The sequence below is a fragment of the Pygocentrus nattereri genome, chromosome 11 (assembly GCF_015220715.1).
Source record: "Pygocentrus nattereri isolate fPygNat1 chromosome 11, fPygNat1.pri, whole genome shotgun sequence".
Taxonomy (NCBI): domain Eukaryota; kingdom Metazoa; phylum Chordata; class Actinopteri; order Characiformes; family Serrasalmidae; genus Pygocentrus; species Pygocentrus nattereri.
Genome location: NC_051221.1, coordinates 2,887,613 through 2,914,787, shown reverse-complemented (window position 1 = coordinate 2,914,787; position 27,175 = coordinate 2,887,613).

The window sequence follows — 27,175 nt, the reverse complement described above, 5'->3', positions numbered from 1 at the left end:
CTCTTGGTCAGAACGTGAGTCTGTTGGTCAGAATGTGTATCTGTTGGTCAGAACGTGAGTCTGTTGGTCAGAATGTGTATCTGTTGGTCAGAACGTGAGTCTGTTGGTCAGAACGTGAGTCTGTTGGTCAGAATGTGTATCTGTTGCCTGAACGTGAGTCTCTTGGTCAGAATGTGTATCTGTTGGTCAGAACGTGAGTCTGTTGGTCAGAATGTGTATCTGTTGGTCAGAACATGAGTCTGTTGGTCAGAACGTGAGTCTGTTGGTCAGAATGTGTATCTGTTGGTCTGAACGTGAGTCTCTTGGTCAGAACGTGAGTCTGTTGGTCAGAATGCGTATCTGTTGGTCAGAACGTGAGTTTGTTGGTCAGAACGTGAGTCTGTTGGTCAGAATGTTTATCTGTTGGCCTGAACGTGAGTCTCTTGGTCAGAACGTGAGTCTGTTGGCCTGAACGTGAGTCTCTTGGTCAGAACGTGAGTCTGTTGGTCAGAATGTGTATCTGTTGGTCAGAACGTGAGTCTGTTGGTCAGAATGTGTATCTGTTGGTCTGAACGTGAGTCTCTTGGTCAGAATGTGTATCTGTTGGTCTGAACGTGAGTCTCTTGGTCAGAATGTGTATCTGTTGGTCAGAACGTGAGGCTGTTGGTCAGAATGTGTATCTGTTGGTCTGAACGTGAGTCTCTTGGCCAGAATGTGTATCTGTTGGTCTGAACGTGAGTCTGTTGGTCAGAACATGAGTCTGTTGTTCTGAACGTGAGTCTGTTGGTCAGAATGCGTATCTGTTGGCCTGAACGTGAGTCTGTTGGTCAGAACGTGAGTCTGTTGGTCAGAACATGAGTCTGTTGGTCAGAATGCGTATCTGTTGGCCTGAACGTGAGTCTGTTGGTCAGAACGTGAGTCTGTTGGTCAGAACATGAGTCTGTTGGTCAGAATGTGTATCTGTTGGCCTGAACGTGAGTCTGTTGGTCAGAACGTGAGTCTGTTGGCCCGCACGTGAGTCTGTTGGTCAGAACGTGAGTCTGTTGGTCAGAATGTGTATCTCTTGGCCTGAACGTGAGTCTGTTGGCCTGAACTTGAGTCTGTTGGCCAGAACGTGAGTCTGTTGGTCAGAACGTGAGTCTGTTGGTCAGAACATGAGTCTGTTGGTCAGAATGCGTATCTGTTGGCCTGAACGTGAGTCTGTTGGTCAGAACGTGAGTCTGTTGGTCAGAACATGAGTCTGTTGGTCAGAATGTGTATCTGTTGGCCTGAACGTGAGTCTGTTGGTCAGAACGTGAGTCTGTTGGCCCACACGTGAGTCTGTTGGTCAGAACGTGAGTCTGTTGGTCAGAATGTGTATCTCTTGGCCTGAACGTGAGTCTGTTGGCCTGAACTTGAGTCTGTTGGCCAGAACGTGAGTCTGTTGGTCAGAACGTGAGTCTGTTGGTCAGAACATGAGTCTGTTGGCCTGAACGTGAGTCTGTTGGCCCGAACGTGAGTCAGTTGGCCTGAACGTGAGTCTGTTGGTCAGAACGTGAGTCTGTTGGCCCGAACGTGAGTCTGTTGGCCTGAACGTGAGTCTGTTGATAAGAACATGAGTCTGTTGGCCTGAACGTGAGTCTGTTGGTCAGAACGTGAGTCTGTTGGCCCGAACGTGAGTCTGTTGGTCAGAACGTGAGTCTGTTGGTCAGAATGTGTATCTGTTGGCCTGAACGTGAGTCTGTTGGCCTGAGCGTGAGTCTGTTGGTCAGAACGTGAGTCTGTTGGCCCGAACGTGAGTCTGTTGGCCTGAACGTGAGTCTGTTGGTCAGAACGTGAGTCTGTTGGCCCGAACGTGAGTCTGTTGGTCAGAACGTGAGTCTGTTGGCCTGAACGTGAGTCTGTTGGCCCGAACGTGAGTCTGTTGGTCAGAACGTGAGTCTGTTGGTCAGAATGTGTATCTGTTGGCCTGAACGTGAGTCTGTTGGCCTGAACGTGAGTCTGTTGGTCAGAACATGAGTCTGTTGGCCCGAACGTGAGTCTGTTGGCCTGAACGTGAGTCTGTTGGTCAGAACGTGAGTCTGTTGGCCCGAACGTGAGTCTGTTGGCCCGAACGTGAGTCTGTTGGTCAGAACGTGAGTCTGTTGGCCTGAACGTGAGTCTGTTGGTCAGAACGTGAGTCTGTTGGTCAGAATGTGTATCTGTTCGCCTGAACGTGAGTCTGTTGATAAGAACATGAGTCTGTTGATAAGAACATGAGTCTGTTGGCCCGAACGTGAGTCTGTTGGTCAGAACGTGAGTCTGTTGGCCCGAACGTGAGTCTGTTGGCCTGAACGTGAGTCTGTTGATAAGAACATGAGTCTGTTGGCCTGAACGTGAGTCTGTTGGTCAGAACGTGAGTCTGTTGGCCCGAACGTGAGTCTGTTGGTCAGAACGTGAGTCTGTTGGTCAGAATGTGTATCTGTTGGCCTGAACGTGAGTCTGTTGGCCTGAGCGTGAGTCTGTTGGTCAGAACGTGAGTCTGTTGGCCCGAACGTGAGTCTGTTGGCCTGAACGTGAGTCTGTTGGTCAGAACGTGAGTCTGTTGGCCCGAACGTGAGTCTGTTGGTCAGAACGTGAGTCTGTTGGCCTGAACGTGAGTCTGTTGGCCCGAACGTGAGTCTGTTGGCCTGAACGTGAGTCTGTTGGTCAGAACGTGAGTCTGTTGGCCCGAACGTGAGTCTGTTGGTCAGAACGTGAGTCTGTTGGCCTGAACGTGAGTCTGTTGGCCCGAACGTGAGTCTGTTGGTCAGAACGTGAGTCTGTTGGTCAGAATGTGTATCTGTTGGCCTGAACGTGAGTCTGTTGGCCTGAACGTGAGTCTGTTGGTCAGAACATGAGTCTGTTGGTCAGAACGTGAGTCTGTTGGCCCGAACGTGAGTCTGTTGGCCTGAACGTGAGTCTGTTGGTCAGAACGTGAGTCTGTTGGCCCGAACGTGAGTCTGTTGGTCAGAACGTGAGTCTGTTGGCCTGAACGTGAGTCTGTTGGCCCGAACGTGAGTCTGTTGGTCAGAACGTGAGTCTGTTGGCCCGAACGTGAGTCTGTTGGTCAGAACGTGAGTCTGTTGGCCTGAACGTGAGTCTGTTGGTCAGAACGTGAGTCTGTTGGTCAGAATGTGTATCTGTTCGCCTGTTGATAAGAACATGAGTCTGTTGATAAGAACGTGAGTCTGTTGGCCCGAACGTGAGTCTGTTGGCCCGAACGTGAGTCTGTTGGTCAGAACGTGAGTCTGTTTGCCTGAACGTGAGTCTGTTGGTCAGAACGTGAGTCTGTTGGTCAGAACATGAGTCTGTTGGTCAGAATGTATATCCCCCCTAGGGCTGTTTTCCCAGGGCGCGTTAGCGTGTCAAACCCTCTCATCACTCCAATTAGAGTGGAAACTCTTCCCTGCCATCTTAATCATCTTCATCATCTTTGTCTCCTTTGTCATAATCCCTTGTTCTATCAGTAAGAGGTAACCTTCTTAAATTGCTTTCACAATTCCAGAGCTAAAAAGGTCTCCTCCCTCTCTCTCCCTCTCTCTCTGTCTCTCTCTCTCTCTCTCTTTCTGAATATCCCTCCATCTCTGTATCTTTCTCTCTGTATCTCTCTCTACCCGTCATGTCCACCTCGTGGTCGCTAACATGGTTGATGGAAGGTGAGGAACTGAGAACGTAGGTGTCAATTTGGCTCAGAGCAACAACTGCCCCCATTCTCATTTCTTTTTCTGTCTCTCTCTCTCGTTCTCTTTCTGCCTCTGTCTGTTTGTCTTTCTCCTTTTCTCTTCCTTTTCTTTCTTTCTCCTTTCCTTTTCCTTTTCTTTCTTTCTCTCTCTCTCTCTCTCTCTCTCTCTCTCTCTCTCTTTCTTTCTCTCTCTCTATTTGTTTCTATCTGATGACGTAATGACTGATTGATTTTAGCTAGCTAGCCGAATCCCTGGTATCTAATTCAGCGAAGTCTTGAGGAAGTAAATCGGTAAATTTACCATTTAACAGATATGAAGTTTTGTCACAACATGATGATTTTTTATTTTACAAATATATAAAAACACAACGTATCTAAAAGTGGTAGAACACTCAAACTATGCCTCTCTATCTGGCAGTCTGCTGGGTAAATCTGGGTTGGCTGATGTCAGGAGAACACTCCTTACTGGAATACATAGTGCCAGCAGTAAAGTTTGGTGGAGGAGGGATAATGGGCTGGGCTGTTTTTCAGACCCCTGCATTCCTGTGAGGGATGATTTTGATGCATACAGCTTTGTGTCAGCAGTTTGGTGAAGAGCCTTTCATGTTCCATCAGGACAGAGCCCCTGTGTACAAAGCATCTCCATAAAGTCATGGACTGACCAGTTTGATGTGGAAGAACTTGACTGGCCCTGACCTCAACCCCATCAGACACCTTTGGGATGAACTAGAACAGAGATCGTGAGTCAGACCCTCTCGTCCAATATCAGTGTCTGACCTCACGAATGCTCTTTTAACTGAATGGACACAAACTTCCACAGACACTCACCAAAATCTTGTAGAAAGCTTCCCAGGAGGGTGGAAGCTGTTAGAGCTGCAAAGGGGGACCGACTCCATATTAATGCCTATGGATTTAGAATGAGACGTCCAACAAGCCCATATACGCGTGATGGTCGGACGTCCACATACTTTTGGCCATATAGTGCTGTGTTTCCACAAGTGTGTCTCTCTTGCTCTCTCTCTCTCTCTCGCGCACACACACACACACACACACACACACACACACACACACACACACACACACACACACACACACACAGACACACACACACACACACACCATATCCTACCCCACACTCCCGCAGGCATGAACTTGTGCCCCCCTGCCTCCTATTTGACCCCCGTCTCACACACGTCTGACCAAGCCTCGGCCTCTTCGCTCCGTCTCTCTCTCTCTCATCCTCCCTCTCCTTCTCTCTGTCTCATTGAAGTGAAAAAAATAAGATGACACTTTATCTATTAACACATCCAGAGAGAGAGATAGAGAGAGAGAGAGAGAGAGAGAGAGAGAGAGAGGGAGAGGGAGGGAGGGAGGGGGAGGAATGCTCTTAGTCAGGGCAATGATAGGGAAACAGGAGATGATGGTGTTTTGGTGTGACAGTTTGACAGTTTGAGTGTGTTGAGTGTTTTTGTGGTGTGTATATATGTGTGGTCATTATATTTATATTGATACCGATTAATATTTGTATTATACTGATATTACACTGGTCCAACCAATGAAGACCCTCTGAAGGAATTAGCTGGAACAGGTGTGGCACAGTGTGGTAGGAACTAGATCACACAGGGAGGTGGGTCTGCAGGACCAGGCTTGGTGACCACAGTCATTGTAGATGGTGAGGAATTTATAGTAGATACTGAATCATTCATAGTAGACATTGCATAATTTATAGTACAGTTCTAGAAAGTAATGGTGATGGAAGACTGCAGTGTGTGTGTTAAGTTTGAGGTGATTTTGCGATGGTGTGTAATCAAACAAGAAGAGGCATCTCACACACACACACACACACACAGTGTGAATTGAGTGGTGTGATTGATCTGCTGCTCACTTCTGTGATCAATACTGAAGCTCCTGTTAGGGCATGTGCAACAATAAGAGACACAATGTGGGAGGGGTCTGTGTGTGAGACAGAGAGAGACCGTGACAGTGTTCCTGAGCAGTAGATACGTGTGTGTGTGTGTGTGTGTGTGTGTGTGTTGGGGGTTCTGATCTGAATCTGTCAGCTTGTGTCTGAACCCGTTATCACACACTCATTATTAATGACACTGTGCATTTTATTAACACGCTCACTTCACAATACACACTGTTGTGCTTGAATTGGTGAGACACGAATGAGCTCTGTGTGACAAACGCACACATTCAGCAATGGTGTAAAAGGTATATAATAAAAGACAAAGTGGAGCACAAACGTCAAACAGCTTTACCAACCTGGACATACTCCTGGTCAAATTCCTAATTCCTGACGTCATTCGTGAATATCCTTCACATCACTGGAGTGGTATCCCTCACATCACTGTAGTGGTATCCCTCACATCACTGGAGTGGTATCCTTCACATCACTGGAGTGGTATCCCTCACATCACTGGAGTGGTATCCCTCACATCACTGGAGTGGTATCCCTCACATCACTGGAGTGGTATCCTTCACATCACTGGAGTGGTATCCCTCACATCACTGGAGTGGTATCCCTCACATCACTGGAGTGGTATCCTTCACATCACTGGAGTGGTATCCCTCACATCACTGGAGTGGTATCCTTCACATCACTGGAGTGGTATCCCTCACATCACTGGAGTGGTACCCCTCACATCACTGGAGTGGTGTCCCTCACATCACTGGAGTGGTGTCCCTCACATCACTGGAGTGGTGTCCCTCACATCACTGGAGTGGTATCCCTCACATCACTGGAGTGGTGTCCCTCACATCACTGGAGTGGTATCCCTCACATCACTGGAGTGGTGTCCCTCACATCACTGGAGTGGTATCCCTCACATCACTGGAGTGGTATCCCTCACATCACTGGAGTGGTGTCCCTCACATCACTGGAGTGGTATCCCTCACATCACTGGAGTGGTGTCCCTCACATCACTGGAGTGGTATCCCTCACATCACTGGAGTGGTATCCCTCACATCACTGGAGTGGTATCCCTCACATCACTGGAGTGGTGTCCCTCACATCACTGGAGTGGTGTCCCTCACATCACTGGAGTGGTATCCCTCACATCACTGGAGTGGTATCCCTCACATCACTGGAGTGGTGTTCCTCACATCACTGGAGTGGTGTCCCTCACATCACTGGAGTGGTATCCCTCACATCACTGGAGTGGTATCCCTGACATCACTGGAGTGGTGTCCCTCACATCACTGGAGTGGTATCCCTCACATCACTGGAGTGGTGTCCCTCACATCACTGGAGTGGTATCCCTGACATCACTGGAGTGGTGTCCCTCACATCACTGGAGTGGTATCCCTCACATCACTGGAGTGGTATCCCTCACATCACTGGAGTGGTGTCCCTCACATCACTGGAGTGGTATCCCTCACATCACTGGAGTGGTGTCCCTCACATCACTGGAGTGGTATCCCTCACATCACTGGAGTGGTGTCCCTCACATCACTGGAGTGGTATCCCTCACATCACTGGAGTGGTATCCCTCACATCACTGGAGTGGTGTCCCTCACATCACTGGAGTGGTGTCCCTCACATCACTGGAGTGGTATCCCTCACATCACTGGAGTGGTGTCCCTCACATCACTGGAGTGGTGTCCCTCACATCACTGGAGTGGTATCCCTCACATCACTGGAGTGGTATCCCTCACATCACTGGAGTGGTATCCCTGACATCACTGGAGTGGTATCCCTCACATCACTGGAGTGGTATCCCTCACATCACTGGAGTGGTGTCCCTCACATCACTGGAGTGGTGTCCCTCACATCACTGGAGTGGTATCCCTCACATCACTGGAGTGGTGTCCCTCACATCACTGGAGTGGTACCCCTCACATCACTGGAGTGGTGTCCCTCACATCACTGCCAACATATTTGACTCCACACACTTTGTCTTCACTCCAAGCTTTTTATTTTATTGTTCTGTTTTAATAATTTAATGTGTACTTTTTGACAAGCAATAAAAATGTATCACAACTGGATCTTAAGGACTGTGTTATATCTTTGAAAGTACATTTACATTGTTTGCACCTTAAAAACTGGATACAGGCTCCATACAGTGGGGTTGGCTTAACCATGTCCTCCGTTGCCATATATACATATATATCACTCCTGTTGGAAGAAAAACTTGTATCTCCACTTTTGAGAATTGTTGAGAATTTTTTTGGGAGAAAATGCCTGTTGTGCTTTATATTGTCTGTAACTTTCTTGATGAATTGACCAAAAGAAACGGCCCAAAATGACTTAGAAATAACGTCCGGTTCCATTGACCTACATTAAAAGAACGATGTTATTTCCTTCTTCTGTAAAGTTGCTATTTTGGAGATACAACGTTTTGTTCTGACAACAGTGATACATGTGTTATTGAGACGTTGATGAAAATGTATTGTAATTTTGTTAATCTTCTTTATTGTGATAGAATATAGTTTTTGGATTTTAGGAAATCAACAAAACAATAAACTGTCTAAATTTAAGCGTGATAATTGTGACTTTTTAGCCTTGCTACGGCTCGTGTCTCAGTCTTCACTGAGTCTTTATTGATCTCGGTCTAAAACCTTTACTTATTTATTCAATTATTTATTAAACAAAAACCAAAATATGTCAGATTGTGTCTGCTCTACTCTCTCACGCTGTGCTGAGATGAACCGCCAGGAAAATTTAAATGACTATAAAGGTATAAAATCACACGGTCACACACACACACACACACACACACACACACACACACACACACACACACACACACACACGCACACACACACACACACACACACGCACACACTCTCACATTCACATGGCTGTGTGCGTGTGCCGTATGGTTTCTTTTTGATTATCCATATGTTCCTTGCCCCTCTCCAGAGAAGGTGAACGCGCACTCGTTATGATTCTGTAATTAGTGCTGACTGTGGCAGCAGACGGATGAGTAGAGTTATGAAAATAGACACACGAAGGAGAACCAAAATAACGATCTTCAACCCAAAACAGGAAAATATTTAACAGCGTCAGGTCATCCGCGCAATATGCGCAACACATCAAAGCATTTTCCATATCGCTTCAACAAAACATATGAAAATTGTTATAATGACAGTAAGAAGTCATTAGAATTATAAAAATTGTAATGATTATTAAAAATAGTACTTAAAATAACAACAATGTTAATAGACCTGATGTTAAAACTAGAATTATATTTATTATTGTTGCTATTGTTACTGGGGTTATTAGTATTTCAGCATCCGTTTTATCTTTATTCTACTTTTTTACTGGCCCGTTTGTTTTAAACGCCTTTAAAGTGTCCTCCCTTCTCTCTCATTGTCATTACAGTCGGTTCACAGACTCGTTAATCCCCCTCGTTATCGCTCAGCTCCAGTCTGGTGGGTGGGAGGTGAGACGCTTCTGTTCGGTCTGTTTGGTCCTCAGCATTCTGCACCATCATCTCTGCAAACGGAGGACTCGGTCATTCAGATCCTCAAACACTTAAATCTGCATCCTCACTGACCTCAGTCTTCCTTTACTCCTGCCTTTCGGTGGGAATGAAGCACGAGCCATGCGTGAATATTTCACCAAACGGAGGCAGGAACTCCAAACTCAGGCTGGAGAAGCTGTGGAGGGTCGTGGAGATGATGATTTAGAGCAGTAACGGTGGAGAACGCTGTACTCAACAGCCCAGCTCAGTCTCCATGAACCTTAAACTTCATTCCTTTACATTTAAACAGTGTCACTCCAAAACACTCCACATCTGTGTGTAACAATTTGGGATATAATGGATATTTGGATATGATAAACAACGTAAAATGCCTTTTTATTTGTCTAATAAAGGTGGCATTAATTATAACAAAGAATTGGAAGTGATTTATGATGCTTTTTAAAATGGTCCATTATGATGTAGAATTGGTTCTCATTCTTTAGTAGAATTTAAACCTTAAATTTGCATTTGATTTTAATTTTTTTATTCATTAAATGGAAAAATAATCTAATTATGAATGTAATTATTAAATCAAAATTATATATTTTACAGTTTTCATTAGTATATAGAAATATGTCCTTATTCTGAATGTTTTTTAATGTAAAATTCACATTTTCTGTTTCTTTTTGTTGTTTTTTTTTTTGGTTATTAATCGGTATAAAACAGAATTATGTCCTTATTCTGGATTTATTTTAAATGTAAAACTCACATTTTCTGGGTGTTTTTTTTTGGTTATTATTCAGTATAAAACAGAATTATGTCCTCATCCTGGATTTTAATATTAAATTCATACCTTACATTTTCAGTTTTTTTATTCCTTATGAAATAGAAATATGTTTTAATTTTAGACTTTGTACTCAGTTTAAATATTACATTTCCTGTTTATTTATATTTCTCTTTTTTTCCTTCATAATATAGAAATACATTCTTATTATGCTTTTGAGGGCTGCTCATTATAAAGTGTGAATATTCAAGCAGCAAAAACAGCCTTCCGAAAAAAAGCACATGACACAGCTGTCAATCAAACCCCAGTCCTGGGTACCGGTGGAAAATTGTTAGGTTTAGCGTTGGTGAACCAAAAAAGCAAATGCAGTTTTATTGAGGTCATCAGGTCAGGATGAAAGGCAGAAACGGACTTAAGTGTTGAATATACAGAGTTACAGTACAAATTTATAGCATTTTCCATTTCAACACTGATTTAAGGCTGGAACCATTTCTGCGAAGTAAATGGATTTACTGTAAAACTGTGCCAGGTGAACGGAGGAAATGATCTACAGAATTTCAGGAAATTCTGTGAATTGGAATAAATTTTAAAGTCAGAAATATAAATAAAAATGATTGATTTTCTACAAGCTGCCTGAACATCACATGCAGAAAAGTCACATATCTGATAGACTATAAAGGGAACAGACCCAGGCACGCTGCTCCATAGGGCCTCCGTTATATAACATGACAATTTATGCAACTTCTGTAAATTGGAAATTTAAATAAATTATGAAAATGATTCTTCAATACTGAGAAAAAAAAAACATAAAGTCACATGAATAACACAGGTCACCTCATAATTTGCATATCGTATTTATGCATACATGGCCCTACGAGAGTTCGTTACCGCACACACACACACACACACACACACACACACACACACACACACACACACACACACACACACGTTACCCGGAATATCACACAGGACATTTACAGGTGTGAAAAATACATATTAAAATACAGCGCGAAATTCCTCCATTAAGTGCATTCCTTCCAACATGTCTGATCTGTTCATGAGGAGAGAGAGAGAGAGAGAGAGAGAGAGAGAGAGACTTCTCGGTGCGAGTCTTCTCATTTTTTGGCTGTGTTTATTAAGGCGAGTCTAGTCTTAAGAGAAAGTGCTAAAATATACAGTGAGAAAAGCTGAGAGAGGGAGAGAGAGTGAGGGGAGAGGAGTGAAGAGGAGAGAGGGAGAGGGGGATGGAGAGAGGAGGAGGGGAGATGGAGGAGAGGATGAGATGTACTCTCAGCTTCCAAAAGATCTATGTGAAGAGCAACACGATTAATGTCCAGAGGAAAGAAAAAAAAACCCACAGAGCACATGACAGACTGGTACACCTGTCAGGTGTGTGATACCACCTGTGTGTGTGTGTGTGTGTGTGTGTGTGTGTGTGTGTGTGTGTGTGTTCGTGTGTGTGTGTTCTTCAGCCTCAATTGCAGCACCTAAAGATATTTTTCTATTTTTTCTAATCAAAGCCGCGGGTTTTGGCTAAAGAGCTGTTGTATGCATTATCCAGTCACATTACTTCATCACTAAGTATTCAATTCAATCCCGAATTTCAGTACCTAGGTACACATAGGTAATCACTCTTATCACCATCAGTGAGCCAATGTACCTGCATATTCCAGACTGTAGGCCTCTGACTGGCTCTATCTTTCTGTATCTCCAATTACAGTAGAAGGAAAGTTAAAGCAGCCACATTTCCCTGATTGCGGAGCATTTCTGTGGGCCCATCGTCCTGAAATGTTAACGCAGTGTAAAGGCTGACTGGAGGTTTCATATGATGTAAAAACAAACTAATGAAAAAAAGAAAAAAAAGAGATTTTTATGCCAAGAATTGTGTGTAAAAGTGATAAATGCAGATTTTTACCAAATTGTCAGATATAATTCAGGCCCAATCCCACTTCAGCCCGAACCCCTACCACTTAGTCCTACCCCTCCAGTTTGCGCTTTCCCGTCTAGGGGTGGGGCGCCCTGATGCTTGTTGAGATAGAGGGGTGGGACGAAGTGTTGGGGCTACATGATCCTCCAAACTGAGCTTTTTCAGAGACTCCAAACAGAGAGATATGAGAGAGAGAAAAAAACAGCGAGACGGAGAACAAGCGACCAAAGAAACCCACAAATGTGAGAATTTTCTCTGTTAAAAAATCACGATAAGCCTGTTTTATCTTAGTTTAATGGTGTTTCAGTGAATTTTGGTCGTTTTTCTTCATAACAAGCTTTAAAAACCACTAACCATATGCCGACATCTCACTATCTTATCTTCTAACTTTAACCTTAAATAGTCCAGCAGCTCTGACTCCTGAAGCACCAGGCTGTAACTGCTGCTCCATTTAAGGTGGAAAGAGGAAAATTCTCAAGAATCTGGAGAATCTCTGACTTCAGCTTCACATCACTGAAGAATTAGGGGGGGTGATAATAAATAACTGCCCCCCTCTTTGAAGGCGTCTGATCCCTAAATGTAACTAAAGCCCAGCAGTGAGGAGCTGAACTTTCCCCTCCTCTGCTGTCCCTGCAGACGGGCAGGGTCGCCTACAGGGCGGCGCTAGTAGCTGTTAATGAAGTGATGCTCTTTTATTAGAGGGGCTCATTTCAGAGGAAGATCTCAACCACTGCCCTGTAGCTCAGGAACAAGGGGCAACACTCGAAAACAAGGGGTCGGGGTAAAGATAATAAATGGGATTGGGCCTTAGTCCTCCACCCTCTAGTTAGGTCTCTGTCAGTCACATGATGCTACCAAGCTGGGCGGGTGTAGCTCCATCACATCTTCTCAAAGTGCCATTGGAGTTTGGAGTTGAACACACTTGGAGGAGAACACTAACTGCTAATTTTGTTGCGTTAGCTAACAGACGTCCTTTTGAGCCAACAGAGGTCCCATGTGTCAAACGTAAGGCCAAGTCAGGCCTGTGGCACAATCCTATTTTAATCTTCTTTGAACATTAGCTCATTTCACCATGAGCTGCACTACAAGCCCCAGCATGCACTGCAACATAATGTATGCTCTGAACCCCTTCCCCCAACAGTATGCGTCAGTTTCAGAAACCTTCCTGCTGGGGGTATTTAAAGAGGTTTAACAGTTATCCACAGCTCATGTAGTTTTACATAAAACTGACCATAAAAGGGGGTTAAGAAGGACCACCATCCCCTCCTAGACACAGCCTATAGGAATTCCAGACACGGATGGCTGTGGCATCACTTGGGATGGAACTCACAACCTCCTGACGATAGGACCAGCACCCAGGAGCCCCATGTGCCATGTGTTTGCCACAAACTTGACGGGTCCTTTACGCACAACGGACTTGTTTGTGTTTAGAATCACTCCAGCTGGTTTCCTGATACATTTAATGTAAGAAAAAGAGAAACCGACAAACACTAAGAAGTCACAAAGATGAAGTCGGCGTCTCTTTGAATTCCCCTGCTGCACCTTAAATAGTGGAACAAGAAACTGGAGCAAGAAGGTGGCAAATGAGAAGCGACTTCAGCCTCGTAGAAAGTCGAACATTGAGAGACATTTTACAAGAAACTGATCTACTATTATTATTATAAGGTTCCTGCTGGAGATGTGAGAAAAGCAGCGGCAGCTGAAGCTGAAAGCAGAGCGAAGGGAGTCTGAGTTAAGTCTGTAACTCTGTCGTATTTTTAGCCTACACTAGTACAGCAGCACATCCTGTCACATGTTTAATAGCCATGAAATCTTCAGCCGCCCAAGGTGGTTTGATTTTTGTTGACAAGACAAATTAGCTCTTCTTTACATTTGGGTTTCGACCCGGTTTCATCTTTAAGTATATATATATATTTTAATATGTTCCATCACAAATAAATGACAGCAGCAGTACATTGTAGTCAGTCACAACACTGAAGTGGTATAAAATGTTATTAAATAAGCAGTTTAAACAGAATAAATAGCAGATTTTGCTATTTATATTTTTAACAGTTGTTTATTGAAAAACAGTCAAAACAACTGTCAAAATCATGACAAATGAAATAATAAGCCTCTATGCAGGACTATGTGTAAAGTAATGATTGAAACATTAAACCCTAATCTCTCTCTCTCTCTCTCTCTCTCTCTCTCTCTCTCTCTCTCTCTCTCACCCGTTCTCTTGCTCCTTTCAAGCGTCCCATTTCGTCCTCCAATTGATTTCTTGTTATTCATGACTCCCTGCCCCATCAAAAATCTATCATTGCCTCGTTTCCCCCAAAGTGGAGGAGTGACTCTCCTCCGCCTCCCAAATCTGTCCATCATTAATTTTCCACCTCCAGCCTCCATCCCTCCGTCCTCTTTCAGGGGGGAAATGAGGCGGAAAGACAAACAGAAAGAACAACAACTGCTCAGCAGAGCCGCTGAATACACAACCAGCACTCTATTCATCCATTCTGTCCCTTGCTCGCTCTCTCGCTCGCTCTCGCTCTCTCTCTCTCTCTCTGAACTCTCAGTTCACTAACACAGTGACTCTTAAGTTCCTAAAGCAGCAAATAACAGAATCCTATATTTAAAATACTTAATTAATGCAAATGAAATCAGAAAGCAGTGATTAGTAAATCCACTTTGCGCTGTATTTAGATAAGAACAGAAGAAAAACGAGGTGTTTAATCTTTAACCGTATCAAATTCATTGTGTTTTTTGTAAATATAAGCTCATTCCGAACATTGTTGTTCCAAAAACATCAAGGTTTAAGACCAGAGGTCAAATCAAGGTTTAAGACCAGAGGTCTTATGTTAAAACATTAAAAAAAAAAAAAAACCCTGATATAAGGCTTAAGAGTAAGAGTCCAGGAAAGGCCCAGTCCTTTATGAGTGAGGATGGGTTGAGACTTGCCGCCTTGCCAAAAAATGCATCAACAAGTAGTCCAGCCGTTTAAGAATAACGTGATTGAAGGAATTTGAGATATGGCACCTTCTATACTGCATAGCACGAAAAGATTGAGGGAAAACAGAGACTAGGATACCTGCTGTGATGATATCACCACATGGGTTTGGGAATAAACTGTTTTCAATAAACGAACACATCTGACATGCGCTGTGGAAGCGTGTACTGTTGTGTAAAGAGTCCACCTCTCAGATTATTTACGACGGTGTGTTTGTTAGAAATACGCTGTGAACGTTGTGGGCGAAGAAGAAAAGGACTGATACAAAAGTCCAAAATCCAGCATCCACCTTGGTGCGTGGGGGGATTAGTGGGAAACCTGCACATCTGTGTGCTGCCTTCTAGATGACATCTTTTTCAGGGATGCATGCGCTTCTTTTAACAAGGGCACTGTTGAAAGGAAAGGTGACGTCACAGCGGGTCATTTGAGCCCAACTTTTTTGGAAGGCATCAAATATGCAATGACCTTATGTAAACAAAACAAATTCAAAAAATACATTTTATACAGTAAAACGTCAAATAGTACGTTTTTGCGCTGCTTTGACTGCTTTGACCACAGATTTCACAGAAGTCGCTAATCACTGCTTTCTGTTTTTACTGGCATTTCGCACACTGGCCCAACTTTTTTGAACGGAGCTTTGTGTAAATCTTCGCTAGCGGCAGAAAAGTAGCATAAAACACACTTTAATGCAATTCGCACAGCGTTCAGCTCTCTCTGGGTCTTTAACCTCTCTCTCTCTCTCTCTCTCTCTCTCTCTCTCTCTCTCTCCCTCTCTCTCTAATTAATAGCCCCACTCAGCCTCTCTCGCTGATCAGTAATGAAGGGATTAAGCGGCTGCATTAAGAACATATTTAACCTCCAGCATTCGCTCTGTTTCAATCACCATTAAAGCGCCTTTACACACAGCAGCGCACTCAATTAAAGAGGACAAAGAGCGACAGAGTGAAAGAGAAAGGGAGGGGAGGAGACGGGGGGGAGAAGCATCTGCCCAAAGCGCTCAGATAGAGAGAAAGAGAGAGGGAGAGAGAGAGTAAAGCAGAGAGAATGGAGAAAATAAGAAAAAGAGAGAAGAAAGAGGTGAATGGTGTCTCGTAGCCTCCGGCGAAGACATCAGAGTTCAGAGCGAGGGGTCAGAAAAAGGGAGGGTGCCAGTGCTGTAGTGGATATACTATGACTAGCTGTTGGCAAGACTAGCAGAGGTAGCAGCGTACGCTCCTGTGCCAGGAAAATGGGCCTCGCTGGCTGGTCAAATTCCAGGTTTGATCCCTTTAGAAAATATCTGGTCTCACATTAAACACAAACTAGCTCAGCAGTGTTTTTCAGCTGTTTGAAGCCGTCAGCGCTGGGTGGCTCAACGATGCCTCCTCTTTCTGTAAAAGACTGGCCGTGGCTCTCCTACACTGACTTGCTGGAGCTGTGTTTAATTACTTGTTGTTAAGACCATTAAATGCTTAATATTTTGACATTTGGAGTTTGTACATATTACCCATTTGATGCTTTACCCTCGAATCTACCCGTTCTTTCATACAGTAAACACTCGTTCCAGCAGGCATGGCAAACTGGGGACCTTCTGGGCCAAAGTGCAGCATTTATCCACATCTCACACTCTGAATTCAGGCCTTGCTAATTAGCTGATGAGCCGAGTCAGGTGCATTTAATGAGGCAGTGTGCGGTGTTTGGGCCCACGAGGACTGGAGCCTGGCATATTTGCGACATAGCAATGAAACTGACGTTTAGAGTTGCTGCACATTGTTGGGATTCCAGGGTAAAACGCTGCACTACCAAGCCAGACTGTGCTGTTGTAGCTAAGTGTAACGAGGCAGGGTGGAGTGAGGCAAATTGGCCACCATCCTTACATTAGCACTATCACACAAAACAAAAGAAGTACACCCAGAAGGGCTCGTTTGTGGGAGAGGCCTGGATAGGACCAATTTCACTTCACAAGTATTGTCACTCAAAAAATATTGGAATGAAAACAACCCAAGTTGGGTCATTTCTGTAACATGGGTCACTATATAACAGAACAGACACTGCGTTAAAGTGGCCCCTATGAATAACCCAACAGACTGGCTCATTACAGTTACCCTAACATATTGTTACTGGTTATTTTTCATTAGGTTAAATCATTGTCTGAGATTTATTGCTTGTTTTTACCCTTTTCTTCCTGAAAATTAAAGTCACAACTTATTGGTCCAATACGGCTCTCAAGCCAGACACATTACTCAACTAGAAGAAAAAACCCTTATGTAAACAAAACAAAACATTTTGCCCTCAACAATAACATCTTATCCAGCACAACGTACAATACATTGTACATTGTGGCGATGTCAAGTGCAGTTTGTTTGGTAAGCTAGGTTAGATACGTAATTCAGTTGGTAGGCTAATGTTTTCCAATGACAATAATGCTGCATTCAAGTTGTATCGAGTACATCGTGTCGATGAAATGAATGCCCATGATCACCAAATGTCAGATTTAGTTTTCTGTGCAGCTGGGTGGCCTGAGTTCAGATCCCACTTCTGACACCATTGTAACATGGAGCGTTCTCACAAAAAAAACTCTCAGGTCCACACCTCTGATTTACTGGAATTACTCAGAAAACAGCAGGCAAAACAAACGGTACCCCACAGAGTTGACCAGACATTTCAGTAATAAAACAGAGTTTTCTTTTTAGAGGGCCAGTGTATCTTATTTGATATGGCACAAACCTTGAGTACATTTAGTTAGCTGGCAGTTACTATTCATTATGGGACTAAGTAAGCTATGACCTAAGTTAGCTGAGGCTAGTTAAGATAGCGACCATAAGGGCCCACTCAACTCTACATTCCACTCAAAAAGTGTTTATGAATTTGCTTGAGCTTGAGTGGAAATTTGTGTGGCATTTCTCTACTAAACTAATATTAAGTGGTTTTCATGAAATCTCGATATTGTATGGGTCAAAATGATCCTAAATGGGTCATTGTTTTTTTCCCCACTGTCAGCCAGGCTGGCAGCAACAAAACGGAAGCGATCGATGCAGAAATGTGCATTAATATGAATGGAATATTAATCAAATTTGCATCTGTGGAACACTTTAACATGGATAGGAACCGATTTGTCCGCACTGTGTAACTGAATTTTTCAAATCAAATAAAATCACAGGGCTTAAAATTAGCCCTTAATTGTTTATAGTGAACATGGTGTTTTGTTCATGCCGGAGTGCTGATTTTTCACAAAAGAGAAATTTCATCTGGAATTAGAGTATAAAAAATTTCATGCACTTTGAACAGCAGGGGCTGTGCCAGTAAACACTGTTGACAAAGAAATACAAGAAATGTACAAGATTTCATCACTTTAATCGGTTTCTTCACCAGTCGCCGCGCATTTTGCCTCAGTTTTCCATTTTTTACATTTATTTTTTAGTTTAAAAAGAATCATACAGTCCTCTCCAATGCAGACAAACAAGAATATGAACCGTCTAAATCAACTTACAGGCAAGAAATAAAAGCGACACTAATAGAGGAAACCTAACGCGTGGAGAACTATATGATGATATTCTTCTAATAGGCTAATATCACATCTGTACGGCATCCATGCTTAGACTGTAGCTGATTTAACAGCTGCTGGTGATGAAAGGGTTAATCCAAGGTTTCATACACCTGAGTCTACATTACCATACGAGAGTACCCACGGCTAAATATGCAGCACTGAGCATTTAAAGGGGTTTATTCCGATCTTAGGGCGTGTAAACCTGCACATCGCTCAGGTTACACCGCTGAAGGTCTTATTGTCCCCTTACTGCGCTTTTCTCGCCCCTTCGCCCTTCATCTGACCTCTTCTTCTAGAGGTCAGCCTGAGGTCAGTGCGTCAGAGCAGAAACGACTCCTTCATCATCGGTTTAATTGGATTTCAGCTTAGAATTTCTTTACTTGTCAGCTGATGTTGAGTTGATGAGTTGAGGTGTGTTTGCATTAGATTTTATTACAGTATATATGTGTGTGTGTGTGTGTGTGTGTGTGTGTGTGTGTGTGTGTGTACTATATTGCAAATAAATAAAAATGGTTCACTAAAATTAGCAAAAATACCAAATTTAGGTGTTTTTTTAACAAAGAGAGTGTTCTGCCTTTTCCACATGACTGTATAAATACAGTACAGACAGGGTGTAAAACCGCTTCTCTTGGTTTATTTTGGTTGTTTATTTTTAGGGTGTCCATTAGCCGCTGTTATGATAGCCGGGGGTCTAGTAGACGTACTACACGTTGCAAAATAGTGCAATAGCAGTTAACGAAACAAGCCACACGAAACGGGGTAAAAAGTCCAAGAAAAACAAAAAGAAACTGAAAGAAAAAACATTTTAAATGTGGAAAATAAAATTGTAGGACAATTTGAACCCTAAAATAACAGTATATAAAATAGCTGAGCTGGTTTGAAGAACAAAACTGGGTTCTAGATTTCTGCTGGACGTTTCCAGACGTCACGCATTTATTATATTTAATCAGCAGCGCCGGATTGAACACAATAAAGTAGTGATTAGCGACAGCAGGTGTCAGATGATAAAACGAGTTGATAAAAATCTATTATTTAATAAAAAAACCCGAGGCGCACACACTGGCATAGAAACACTAATTGAACGAATGTATTTGTATCTCGTAGCTCCAGAATAGCAGCTTTGCAGGAGGAGGGAAAAAGATACTTTACTTTTATTGGAAGTCAATGGAACCAGACGTTGTTCCAAGTTTGAATTTATAAATATAGAGATTTTTTTGTAAAACACTGTTTTATAACAGCCGTCCACATTAAATCTATTACTCCACTGATTCAATCTGTAATTGCGATACGTACAAACAATGCGCTGCGTAGAAAAAAGAGAAAGAGGGGGATCTATTTTGTAAGTTGTTGATGTGTGGAGGCAGAGTCGGAGGTGTAAATCCAGGACCCCCGCCGAACACTGTTGCTATTGTTCACTTCAGCAAAGCAAGCTGTCGCTCCTTCCTCCTTTTCTTCCCTTTTCTGCCTATTCTCCCCGTCCTCTTCTCTTTTTTTTTCGCCCACCGCTCATTCGTTCCCTGGGCAGGGCGGTGTGGGCGGGGCTCAGCGGGTCGCCGTTGGAGAGGCGCGTGGCAGCACCCTAAAATTAGAGTGAGACGCAAAACACGCACTCAAACATTAAGACACTCCAACATAAAAAACACACCCCGACGGCGGCGGCGGACGAGGGAGAGCGGCGCCCGTTAAACTGGCAGTTCAGTCAGAAAGAGGATTTACGCGTTTCACCCCCAGAAGACATCCCAAACCAAGAGGACCACCCGAGACATTTGCATATTTACATTTACGGCATTTTGGCAGACGCTCTTCTCCAGAGAGCCTTACAGTTTGATCAGCTTACACAGGGAGGCCAAGGCGGTGTTGGGAGTCTTGCCCAAGGACTCTTATTGGTGTAGTGCAGGGCAGTGTGTGTGTGTGTGTGTGTGTGTGTTTCATTCGCAATGCCTAACGAGTCCACTGTCTTGTTGTTAATGTGTTGACTGTGTCTTATAGGTACGGTGTTCTCACGGTTTGAGGCGATGTGTTTTTATTTTATTACGACAAGATTAGTCGTAAGTCATAAGTTGTATCATATCTATATAAACACTCAGGGCCGGTCGGGGCACTAGGACGCCCATGAAACTACAAATCAGATGGACCGTACAGGTTGATGGTAAACAATCTGCAGTTTGGTGATTTTTCACATTTTGTGTGGAAAAAAGGAACAAAAATTCAAAATGTTATGATCAGCAGACCAAAAGAAACGGTCCAAATTTCTTATTCAGCCAAAACAGATGGTAGATGTCGATTTTAGTACAGAAGCCACTTTTAACGAGTACGATACTAACGCTACCTCACCACTTCTACTTCCCTCTGTGCAAATGATCTCACTCCATGAGCAGATTCATTCATTCATTCATTCATTTTGCTTATTTTACCTTAAATAATACAAAAATTGTGAGAAAGTTTTACACCATAAAGTTACCAAAGTGCTTTAGTACGACCTCATGAGCAATGAGACGCATTAAGTTTACTGACTAGACATTCTTTCTACATGTGCTTTGGTCACATTTGTGATAATAGAAGAACCCTTTTTGGTACTACATGGAACTGTTTTCAAAAAAAAAGAACTCATGGCCATTCCCTTTCCTAAAGAACCCTTGAAGAACCATCTTTTTTTAGGAACGTTGGGCCCCAAAATCACTAAATCCCCGCCTACAAATGCCACTGCAGGAAGAACGGTAGAACTGAAGGTCACCCTCTGAATCCACGAGTGACGGTTCGTCCTCAATACCAGCAGCTACAGCAGCTTCTGGTGGCTGATAGATCTTTAGTAGATCAGACGTCGGAACCGGCGACTCCACTGACCCGGACGAGCAGGCGGGTAAACCGAGCACACCAAGTGATAGGTGAGCTTGGACTGCTGACCAATAGCACGACTGCTTTGGCTGTGTTGGGGTGGAGCTTCATACTTCAGCACTGAAGGGTGTAAAGGGAGGATCGCTGGTTTTAGCGGTGTCCTATGCTACGTTCGAGAACAAGACAGAGGATTCCAACCTCTAAAGTGGGAAAACCCACTTTGAAGGTCCCAGTTAGAATTACTTAAGAGCTTCTACAAGTTGCTGTTTCCATGGCGCCACTTTTACATATTGTAACGAGAAGTAACGGCGTGTTTTAAGCTTTTGTAAACAGACTTTTGATGTCATACGCCGCTTGCTGTCGGAAGAAAACCTCGTTTTTCAGTTTCTGGCATCATTTGAAAACGCCTGTTGCTCTTTACATTGTGTGTAAATTTCATGAAGAATGGACCCAAAGAAACGGCCCAGAATGACCCGGAAATAATTCTGGTTCCATTGACTTCCATTCAGAGTAGAGTAGGTTTTTGCCTTCTCCTGTAAAGTTACTGTTTTGGAGATGTGAGGTTTGGTTCCAACAACAGCATCATGATATTGCTAAACCCGGAAGGATACTCGGCCAATTCGGAGTCTTTCTGTGTAGAAACTTCAAGTTTTCACGTTGCTCTTTGTGCGAGATTAACAGTGAACTGCTACAAACCTGCATCCACTCTTTTGTTTTTTGGACGACTGTTTTATTGCCTTTTAACTTACGTTGGCAGACATACGACACAAGAACAGAGAACATCCCCTTTCCCTCCCCAGCTCCATGTTTCAGACGCAGATACGCCCACGTACACGTCTCGGAACGTAGCTTCATGAAAACAAAAGTGAGACAAAAAGAAATAAGTAAATAAATAAACATACAAAGACAAAAACAAATGGGTAACTCCAGCGAGGGCCTAGTAAACGTTCCACAGGTTGGAGCGCCGTCTTCCAGGCAATAGAAAGCTCCAAAGAAATCATATGAAGCGCAGACGACATCCACTGCCGTCCTGAGAGGACTGACCGATGGTTTCTTAGCAGCTGTCGAAGTCGTTCCTGCAGAACCGAAGAACAATCATTTGATAGATGCTGAGCACGGAACATCATGGTCCAGAAGGTCTGTAAGGTTGGTGGGAACCCAACACCAGAAACGATGGCCCTTAGAACAAAACCAAAAGAAAAGCCACCTCCACTCTGAAGATGACCCACCCAGCAACCCTTCACAGGCACATGTTATAAGCTCTGAAACACTCAACAAGCGCCAGCGTACTGCGAGCGTCCAGCACCGACCTCAGTCAGCTTGGCGTGAGGCAGGAGATTCAGAGCTCCTGGTTGGCATGGATGTAATGGTAGGTCAGTCTGGGGCTGGACTAGACGTCTACGGCAAATGACCCAGCCACTGCTAAACTGCTAAGCGCGCCGGAATGGAGGCTTTTTCCACCTTCACTTCGCCGTGAGACAAACCGGGTTTGGACAACGCTAATTGGTGGGCCGTTAGCTCCCATTACATCTTAGCTACTTTAGCTCCAGTGCTAAAACCGAATGAGCGCAGTTCAGACTTGGCTGACGGACTAAATTCATGGCTGCAGGAGGAAAAAAACGTGTAAATTAGATTTTTTTTCCTTCGCTGATCTGTTCCTTTAAGTGGCCAGCGCTTCCCACCGAAGCGTCCGGCGTCGAGCTCCCGGCCCCGTCTGACAGACTTTTATTAAAGCGCTGATTATTATTTCTCTCTCTCTTCACTGTTCGTTTAACAATAGGCCTGTTTCACACCTACAGGAACAGCGCCGACGTGATAATGAGGCATAGCACCCAACGCTAAAAAAACCAGCCTCTCTCTCTCTCCCTCTCTCTCTCCCTCTCTCTCTCCCTCCCTCGCTCTCTCGTCTTTAAATGAATACAGAGCCGCCTGCTCTCCGCTGAAGGGCCGGTGGGGGCCGGGCTGCAGGTTAAAGCTCAGTTTATTTCATTTATTTATCTTATTTTGTATTTTCCTTTTTTCCCGTGTGCCGAGCCCAACAGCTCGGTGTGAAGTAAACAGAGAGAAGGAGGAGAAGAAGGAGGAGAAGAAGGAGGAGAGCAGAGCACTCAGTGACTCGGCTACCGACGGAGCCTCACGGGCCAAAGAACACGGCGCACACGTACAGGACACACAGGCGCGTGGGCCGTTTGGGCAGCCCTGCAAACGAATGGCAATAAAAGCCGAACTTTCAACAACAGAACCCCTTTGGGAACCATGTTCATATCATACGTATATACAGAACCATATAGAACGCATTCACCAACCTTCTGACAAACCATTTCACCTGGGAAAGAACCGTTTAAGCATGGTTCTACGTAGAAGCATTCCCTTTACCGAAGAACCCTTGAAGAGCCAGGTTTTGTTAAGAGTGCAGGGCCCTGGATTCACTATGTTTCTTTTCTTTCTTTGCGTAAAACAAAAAAATATAGATATAAAAATGGGCCGTATGAAATAAACTACAACTATAATAAACAAATGAAACGCATAACATAACACGATGATGCAAATAAACACAAATTGTGCGCTAAAATTTGCAGAGATGCCGTATTTAGGCGCGTTCTTCGTAACAGGAGTGCACATGGAATTTTATCAGGGGTGTTGAAACTTTTCTACACGACTGTTCGGCGTGTATGTGTCCGAATATTGTTGCCGTTGGAGCAGACCAAACAGATTGTTACCCCGTTTGAAAGCGCCAGCTGCTCTTTACGCTGTCTCCACGTTTCATAACGAACGGACCAACAGAGAAGGTCCAAAATGACATGGAAATTTATGGCATGTTTTTTTTTTTCCGTCTGGTGTAAAGTTCCATGTTGGAGGTACATGGCCTTGTTCCTGTAGCAGCAATGCGTGCAGGGAATGTCGTTAATGTCATTAAGCTAGTTTGAGTGCGGATAAGTGTACAAAACGACTCTAACCTGCTCATCCTGTACAACTTCACAGTTTTCTGATAATCAGCACGAAGCTGTAAATAAACCTGAAGACGTGGCAGATGCTTTCAGATGAACTGAGCTGTAGAAGATTCTAAAATAACCCATTGCGTCAAGTTCTCATCACGTCAACTTCCAGAATTTGCTAATCAAATCTTGACTGAAGAGAATATATTTCTATATATACACACACGTGACATTATGACCACCTCCTAGTTTCTACGCTTAACATTCCCAGCACTGCAATAACACTGACGTGTTTTATGGTCATGTTATTCCTGATTGGTGTATAGATTTATATTATTTTTAAAAGTATTCACGTCTGGCTTCACACGCATATGAACTTGAGTGACGTCCCGTTCTTAATCCATAGGGTTTAATATGATGTCGGCCCACTCTTTGCAGCTATAACAGCTTCAGCTCTTCTGGGAAGGCTTTCCACAAGGGTTAGGAGTGTTTATGGGAATTTCTGACCGTTCTTCCAGAAGAACATTTGTGAGGTCAGACACTGATGTTGGACGAGAAGGCCTGGCTCACAGTCTCCGCTCTAATTCATCCCAAAGGTGTTCTATGGGGTTGAGGTCAGGACTCTGTGCAGGCCAGTCAAGTTCTTCCACACCAAACTGGCTCATCCGTGTCTTTATGGACCTGCTTTGTGCACTGGTGCTCAGTCATGTTGGAGCAGGAAGGGGCCGTCCCCAAACTGTTCCCACAAAGTTGGGAGTGTGAAATTGTCCAAAATCTCTTGGTGCTGAAGCTTTAAGAGTTCCTTTCACTGGAACTAAGGGATCGAGCCCAACTCCTGAAAAACAACCCCACACCATGATCCCCCCTCCACCAAACTTTACACTCGGCACAATGCAGTCAGACAAGTACCGTCTCCTGGCAACCGCCAAACCCAGACTCGTCCATCAGATTCCCAGATGGAGAAGCGTGATTGGTCACTCCAGAGAACACGTCTCCACTGCTCTAGAGTCCAGTGGCGGCGCTTTACACCACTGCATTCCACGCTTTGCATTGCGCTTGGTGATGTAAGGCTTGGATGCAGCTGCTCGGCCAACAACAAACAATTTCCAGGTACAGCCCTCCTGTCACTGGGGTGGAACCCTCAAGGCTCCATCTCAGTCCCTTCAGTCAGGGAACATAACTGAACCATAATCCCCTGAAATGATCTGTTCTAAGCTGGACTGAATCCACACACCCCGCCTCGCCTCGCCTCGCCTCCAGGCTTTTACTCTACTGCTCTGTTTTAAAACATTCGGTTATGAAAAGGTACAAACAAGGACCTAAGAACCACTGTAGAACCTTTGAGGGAACATTTACACTGTTTGTACTTTGATGAACGAGAAATGCACCTGAGCAGAACCTTCATTCCTAACAGGCACCCAGCGTACCTCAGCACTGAAAGCTCTTGCTCTTGTTCTGCTGCCTTTCCTGAATCCCAGTTGCACGTCTGGCAGGTCTCTTCCAGTTTTGGGCTCTAGTCTTATAACACATCCTTACAGACACTCTACAGCTGTACACACACCCAAATACATGGACACTTACACTCAGTTAAACTCAGCTCCTCTGACAGTAGCACTGCACTTCCAGTTCGGCAGTGTCTGTTTGAGTCCGAATGAATTCTGACACAATTTATCATCAAATCCATCGTTCCATCAAAACCCATTAACCCAGAACACCCAGACCAGCTTTTAGACCTCACCCTCTGTCAGTTAATTAACCACCCCTCACCCCTCAACACCCCCCAACACCCCAGGCCCCTCCGCCAGGACGGCAGGGCCAAGTGGGCTAGACTCACCAGTGTTTGTCACTGGCCGACCCAAAACGACAGCTACAGTGTAGTTTCAGTACTGAAGTCTTAAAAAATAAACCAAAAGGACAAATGAAGTCGAACTGAAGATTCTATTAAAAAAAAGGCCAATTAAAATTCCAGTTCATCAGAAACCACAGCGATGAGGTTCGGACCTCGGAAAAACGAAAGAAGCTCGTCATCCACTGTAAAAATGACGTCAGCTGATTGCCTTGAAATGTTGAGTTCATTGAACCTGTAGTAGCAAGTTAACAGGACAATAATCTGTTTATTACTCAATGAACTTGTTAGGAAGGGTCTCCTCATTTCATTTGACTTGCTCTTTTAAATGAAAACACTGAATCGTTATTAGGACAAACACGTCTTCCGAGACCCTCACCACCGTCTCATGTCTACAAACAGCCCTCCAACGTCCAACGTGGACCAATAAGGCAGAAATGCCAGGATAACAGACAGAAACCGGCAGCAGGTGAAAGTTGCGTCGTAGATAAATTATGTGTATATGTCGCTGCTGTCGAGACAAAACCTCGTATTCTGCCTTATTTTGACATCAAAATTTCAGGATAAATAGACAAACATAAACGATCCAAAATTACTCATGTATTTATTTATATATATATATATATATATATATATATATATATATATATATATATATATATATATGTAACCGTGTATCTCCTTTTTTGTCGTTTTTCACTTTTTGATAGAATTTGAAAACACCTGCTGCCCTGTACATTGTGTGTAAATTTCATGATGAATAAACCAAAATAAACGGCTCAAAATGACTCGGAAAAACGTCCGTCTTCCATTCACTTCCATTAAAAGTAAAGTAGGTTTTTTCCTTCTCCTGTAAAGTTACCATTCTGGAGATACAAGGTTTTGTTCCAAGAACATACATACATATATATGTCATCTCCATTTTTGACAGTTACATTTTTTTTCATAATTTGTTCATTTTAATGTATAAGTTTCATGATGAATGGACAAAAAGAACCGGCCCAAATTGACGGACATTAAAAGTACAGCCGTTTTTTTCCTCCTCCTGTGATGTTTCCATTCTGGAGGTACAAGGTTTTCTTCGGACAGTAGCGATAAATGTATGTATATATATGATTTTTTTCATTGCCTCACAACATGTTGGTAGAAATTGTGTCCAGTGCAATAAGATGCAGTTCACCTCTGTTGTAACACAAGACAATATAATATACATACAGTAAACAACAAACAATACAGTTTTTAACAGTGGAGAACCGTGAAAAACTG